Below are 7,136 nucleotides of genomic sequence, written 5' to 3'. Positions count from 1 at the left end.
TTAAACACCAAGGGCTGTATTTTGCGTGTCTTAAGTACCAGGTCTTATTCCCTAACTTGAGTAAACTAAAGACCTGGAGGCGTGATCAATGCTCTTTGGCCACTCAGAATAGCCAAATGGCATTGATCACGTCTCCAGGTCTTTAGTTTACTCAAGTTAGGGAATAAGACCTGGTACTTAAGACACGCAAAATACAGCCCCAAGTCTTTATCATCGAGCAACTCCACAAGGGCTGTTTCTCCCTATGGGACAGATTACTAGACACTCTAAAAGGTTGTTAATTAGTTTTTTTAAACTCCTTCTCTACGAGTCTGCAAAAAGTATTAATAGAAGGATTAGAAACGTTGGGGCAAAAAGTGCTCTTAGATCTAAAGGGACTAGTAACAGATGCTATAGGGTTTTTAGAAAAAAAGTGTTTCAATTTGACCTGTCGAAAACATTTAAACAGATCTACCTTAAGGCCAAACGAGTTGACCCCACTTGTGTTAGATACAAAGGACAAGCCTTTTGATAATACTGTAAGTTGGTCAGTAGACAGTTCCTTTGAAGATATATTAATTACCGTCTGTTGGAGTAACTGCGCGTCCAGGGACGGTGTTCTTTTCCTGGTTGCGCGTTTGCCCCGCCTGCATCTTTTTTTCTTTTTTGGACTAAAAAAGCAGGAGGACGGGGTGGTGGGATACTAGAGTCGCTGTCTCTGTCCGTCGTGAAGTCGACTAAAATGATTTAGTCGACTAAAATGTATTTCGGCCGGCCTTGATGCCGTTGTAATGACAGTTTTTACACTTGCTGAAAATAGCCGATCTACAAATGGATTCTGCAGCCTACATTGTAAAATGCTCATTGTTTATTTTTTGATAGATAGATGGAAGTGTTTGTTAACAGTTTGCAGAATAGGTACATTTCAAACACAACCCAATACAAACACTATTAACTGTGGACGACACCATAACGCAATACACTTGTTTACAATAGGGTCCACCATGTTCAATTCATCATAACATTTAGAGACGTATAAATATACACTTCTATATAGCCAAAAACAGGAAGTCATCATAGAGGAGGTAAAAAGGGAAGAAAAGAAAGGGGTGGGTTTGGGGGGGGAGAGAGAGAGAGAGAGAGAGAGAGAGAGAGAGAGAGAGAGAGAGAGAGAGAGAGAGAGAGAGAGAGAGAGAGAGAGAGAGAGAGAGAGAGAGAGAGAGAGAGAGAGAGAGAGACTTCCCACATACGTAAGAGGAGGGGTTTCAGAACACACACACACACACAGAGAGAGATAATTTAGCAAAGTCAGTCTTTATCAAGTAAAGTCGGAGGGAAGTCGTCTCCAACACACACTGAGTCTAGTCTTTTCTTAAAGGTAAGAGATTTTCCATTTTAAAAACAGACATACAGACAGAGGGCTGTAGGTAGGGTGACCAGACAGACAGACAGACAGACAGACAGAGGGCTGTAGTGTGAGCAGACAGACAGACAGACAGACAGACAGACAGACAGACAGACAGACAGACAGACAGAGGGCTGTAGGGTGAGCAGACAGACAGTCAGACAGACAGACAGACAGAGGGCTGTAGTGTGAGCAGACAGACAGACAGACAGACAGACAGACAGACAGACAGAGGGCTGTAGTGTGAGCAGACAGACAGACAGACAGACAGACAGACAGACAGACAGACAGACAGACAGACAGACAGACAGACAGACAGAGGGCTGTAGGGTGAGCAGACAGACAGTCAGACAGACAGACAGACAGAGGGCTGTAGTGTGAGCAGACAGACAGACAGACAGACAGACAGACAGACAGACAGACAGACAGACAGACAGAGGGCTGTAGGGTGAGCAGACAGACAGTCAGACAGACAGACAGACAGAGGGCTGTAGTGTGAGCAGACAGACAGACAGACAGACAGACAGACAGACAGAGGGCTGTAGTGTGAGCAGACAGACAGACAGACAGAGGGCTGTAGGGTGAGCAGACAGACAGTCAGACAGACAGACAGACAGAGGTCTGTAGGGTGACCAGACAGACAGACAGACAGAGGGCTGTAGTGTGACCACAGTCCAAACTATCTCTATTGATTCTGTTGTTCAGGGATCCTTGTTTAGGCCAAACTCTAAATGCTTAGCCTTAGTGTGTGTGTGTGTGTGTGTGTGTGTGTGTGTGTGTGTGTGTGTGTGTGTGTGTGTGTGTGTGTGTGTGTGTGTGTGTGTGTGTGTGTGTGTGTGTGTGTGTGTGTGTGTGTGTGTGTGTGTGTGTGTGTGTGTGTGTGTATATATGGCTGTAGCTGCCAGTGAGCTGGTGTACATTATCTAAATATGTGTAATATTGCATCCAGATACTCTCTCCTCTCTCTCCCTCTCTCCTGCACTACTCTCTCCATTTTGAGTATATGAGTATTTGTTCATGATTATCAATACATCTCTTGAACATCAAGCTTGCACAATTATGTCTATATGGTCAAAATCATAACACACCCCCCCCCCTAATTGTGCAAAGGTTTGTGTTCAATTATCACCAGTTTCAATTCCCTGCAGTCTCCTTACAGTTTTACACATACGTTCATTCAATACAGCTTTAGCTCCATTTCACAAGAGCTCCCCAATTAATTTAATAATTCATTCAATGGTATAGCCTATAGGACATGTGAAATATCATATTAATTTGTACTTTAATTAAAACTCTGTTTTTTAAGACCAATACAGCCAGTTCATTATTGTAAGCTCATGTCATGCACGTCTCCGACCCCCCCCCTCCCATTCTCTGCGAGAGTATACGCGCACGGCAGCATGTCTGACCACGCTTGAGTCTTCACTTAACCCATTCTGACCTGAGATCAGATTCATACGAGGTTTCCGCCGGACACACACTGATCTGATGAACCCATTCTGACCTGAGATCAGATTCTAAAAATGTCAGTCGTTCTTCGATTTTTCAAAAAATAGCAGACCTACAAGCTCGTATCGCGCCACTCGGTGGCGCGATATGAGCTTGTAGATCTGCTATTTTTCAATAGATAAAGCATGACATGCTTACACCAAAATGGGTGCCCGGTCAGAATGGGTCAAAAGTACAGAGTTCTTGCCATTCAAATAAATAACCTTCACATTCATGGCAAAATATACCCTCTTGAGACGTGCTTCTCAAGATATTCACTTATACATTTTATTGCCACAAAAGCTAAAATATCAGTTTTAATTCAATCAATCAAGTTGAACAGAACTTTTAATATTTTAAAAGGGTAATCACAAGGTAAACAATCGACTGCTGTGCTCCTGTTCATATTTATATAGTATTATATAGTTTGTTATATATATTAAATATATATATATTTATGTTGTATTATATATTTATGTTCTACAATTACAATTTACAATTTAGGCATTTAGCAGACGCTCTTAATCCAGAGCGACTTACATTTAAGCAAGAACAAAAGCATGGGAATACATCACATAAAAGCATTTATCAATATCATGAAACATGCGTAAGCTAAGAAAGTAACAGTGGGATATCTATATAATGAAACTATACATACACTATACATATAAACTATACATATTTACTACTATGCTATACATATGTACTATGGCGTGCTATAACTATATACAATACAATTATAGTGCTGTCTACATAACATGCTATAAGTCTGTGTCAAATGCTATCTAAGCCAACAGAAATGCTATCTAAGGGGTTAGGGTAAGTGCTATGGGCCATGATGGAGTCTGAAAAGGTGGGTTTTCAGGCTACGGCGGAAGATTGGGAGTGATGCTGCAGTTCTGACTGCAATGGGAAGTGCATTCCACAGTTTTGGAGCCAGAAGGGAGAAGAGTTTGGGACGTGTGGAGCGTTGGCCCGGCGTTTTTAGTGAGGGTACTTCCAGTTTCCCTGCGTTGGCTGATCTGAGTGCGCGGGAGGGTTTGTAGGGTTCGATCATACTTGTAAGATATGGGGGAGCCATACCTTTGGTTGCTTTGAATGCCAGCATCAGAGTTTTGTATTCTGTGCGGGCAGCGACCGGGAGCCAGTGGAGGGAGCGGAGCAGGGGGGAGACATGTGAGAATTTTGGTTGGTTGAAGACCAAGCGAGCTGCTGCATTTTGGATCAGCTGGAGAGGCTTAAGTGCACATGCTGGTAGGCCAGTAAGGAGGGAGTTACAATAGTCGAGTTTTGACAAGACTGTTGTCTGGATTAGGAGCTGGGCTGATTCCTGGGTGAGGAACGGTCTAATTCGTCGTTGTTGTCGTTGTTCTGTATGGCTGCTGCTAACCATGCGCTCCTGCTCTACTCTTTAGATGTCTCATGATGGTTGTGTTCATCCTATGTTATCTTAACACAATAGGCCTGCCACTCGTTTTATACACATTGCCCAGTCTGTTGTTTGTGTCATTGTTATGTATGTCTTGTTTTTCATGTCTATGAAAACCTAATAAAAACTAATATTATAATAAACAATCGACTAGGGAGAGAGCGCCACCACATCTCATTCAGGCCAGTCACATCCCATGTCCAGCATTTAATGTTTGTGTTTACGTAAAACTGTCCATTAAAAAAAATTCATTATCAATGGCATTTTAATGTTTAATTGTTCTGTTTACGCGCACACTAAAAGCTGGACAAAGGAGGCGACCCAAAAAACATCAATTACTACTTAATACTTTGGCTATTCTGAAAAAAGCTCTCTTACCACCAAACAGAGAGGTGTGTTTGGGTGAGCGGTGAGTCTCTTACCACCGCGGCTCAGTGACATCATGTTGTAGTTTTAGTAAAAACAGAGAGGTGTGTTTGGGTTAGCGGTGAGTCTCTTACCACCGTGGCTCAGTGACGTCATGTTGTAGTTTCATGTTATTGTGTTGTATTTCTGTGGATATAAATGTATTATTAAACGTGTGTGTGTGTGTGTGTGTGTGTGTGTGTGTGTGTGTGTGTGTGTGTGTGTGTGTGTGTGTGTGTGTGTGTGTGTGTGTGTGTGTGTGTGTGTCCACAGGATGACGTTGGCCCTCCTGTGGTTTCTCGCCACATCTCTTCCTGGTGAGTATATTTATTAATACTTTTACTAATAACAGAGTACTTATTGCCGTGTCCATTTATGGATGTGCGAGATTTATTCTCAGAAATTGGAGTAAAATATATATTGGGTCAAATTGATTGATCAAAGTGTGGTTCTCTGCTGAAGCAACTGTGGAGAGCTGGAGGTCTCTGACCACATTCCAATGGATCCAATTAGCTCTTCGCTAAGTCCCACCCAAGCCCGCTGTTGGCCAATACCACGTTAGCTACGGTTACTAAGGTAGGATCCTGGTCAAGCTGTCTTACCTGCGTTCACCAGTGCAATGGAGTTGTATTCCTCCACGGCAGTGAAAGACATCCCGAAGGAAATAATTTCCAACTTCTGGAGTAGTCGTGGTAAGGAGATATCGGAGAGAACAAGGCAAAAGGGACGACAATATGGAGTAGTAGTGGTAAGGAGATATCAGAGAGAACAAGGCAAAAGGGACGACAATATGGAGTAGTAGTGGTAAGGAGATATCGGAGAGAACAAGGCAAAAGGGACTACAATATGGAGTAGTAGTGGTAAGGAGATATCGGAGAGAACAAGGCAAAAGGGACGACAATATGGAGTAGTAGAGGTAAGGAGATATCGGAGAGAACAAGGCAAAAGGGACTACAATATGGAGTAGTAGAGGTAAGGAGATATCAGAGAGAACAAGGCAAAAGGGACGACAATATGGAGTAGTAGTGGTAAGGAGATATCGGAGAGAACAAGGCAAAAGGGACTACAATATGGAGTAGTAGAGGTAAGGAGATATCAGAGAGAACAAGGCAAAAGGGACGACAATATGCCTTTGAAAAGTACATTCATGAAATAGTGTGTCGCCGGAGTAATGCCAATGAACATGACATTCAAATCGAGGCGAAAGCTCACCGATCGCAATGTAAAAGTCAGACGCCCCATGTCTTGTCCATTGATGTTCAGGACAGAAATATAAAGGAACAACAATGTTCTTGCACTGCAGGGTAAGTCAATATAGTGTCCTTGTTGTATTTTAACCCATTCTGAACCCATTTTGGTGTTAGCGTCATGTCATGCTTTAGCTATTGAAAAATAGCAGATCTAGAAGCTCATAGCGCGCCACCGAGTGGCGCGCTACGAGCTTGTAGGTCTGCTATTTTTGAAAAGTCGAACGACTGAACGACATTTTTTAGAATCTGATCTCAGGTCAGAATGGGCTAATCAGACCAGTGTGTGTCCAGTGGAAACCTCGTATGAATCTGATCTCAGGTCAGAATGGGTTAAGGTATGGTTCAGTCATGACTTACAACAAAAATGTTGGGTCAAACCATGTGACTCTCATTGGAAATGAATTGTGAGCTTGCATCAGTAAACAAGTCTCATGCAGCTATACAACAATCTGTTGTGATTGTGTGAGTGGAGCCTAACTCTAACTCAGATATACAACAATCTGTTGTGATTGTGTGAGTGGAGCCTAACTCTAACTCAGCTATACAACAATCTGTTGTGATTGTGTGAGTGGAGCCTAACTCTAACTCAGCTATACAACAATCTGTTGTGATTGTGTGAGTGGAGCCTAACTCTTTAATGGGATCCTGTTTCTCTGCAGCTCTCACAACAACAACAACAACAACAACAACAACAGCAGGTAAACAAACACACATTACAGATTGTAACCTAGAAGTATTCATAATCAGAGTAAATATTACTTCATGTGAGCTGTTTATTGTATTTATAATCAGAGTAAATATTACTTCATGTGAGCTGTTTATTGTATTTGCAGAGTCCAGTGATGTCAGGCTGGTGGGAGGAGCCAGTAACTGTGCTGGTAGATTTGAGATGAAAGTCCAGGACCAATGGAGACCAGTGTATCCTTATGGCTGGAACCATCAGTCATCATCTGTAGCGTGTAGACAGCTGGGCTGTGGCTCTGCTGTTTCTGCAGAACAGAGACGTGGTTCTACAGATCAACCTACATGGAGGATTACATCTAACTGTGTTGGATCTGAATCTCTACTGAGGGAATGTGGAGCAATGAGGTCTGCTACGTCAGCTACTAACCCCTACAGTCTGGAGCTGATCTGTTCAGGTAACAACATGACTTCAACAATGATACTCATCTATACTGTC

The 7,136-nt window shown here is 42.6% G+C and overlaps 1 long non-coding RNA gene across 1 annotated transcript; it reads left to right on the top strand.

The window, feature by feature from the left end:
* Nucleotides 1-1,282: 1,282 nt before the first annotated feature.
* LOC310870737 lies at nt 1,283-6,647 on the top strand. The gene is made up of 3 exons (XR_014570258.1): nt 1,283-1,357; nt 4,980-5,023; nt 6,616-6,647. It is a non-coding gene; the product is annotated as an uncharacterized lncRNA (long non-coding RNA).
* The last annotated feature ends 489 nt before the right edge of the window (nt 6,648-7,136 follow it).

The sequence above is a fragment of the Protomyctophum parallelum genome (genome assembly GCF_964188405.1).
Source record: "Protomyctophum parallelum genome assembly, chromosome: 14".
Lineage (NCBI taxonomy): Eukaryota > Metazoa > Chordata > Actinopteri > Myctophiformes > Myctophidae > Protomyctophum > Protomyctophum parallelum.
Note: the sequence above shows the minus strand (reverse complement) of the source record. Positions and strands in the feature narration are given on the sequence as shown.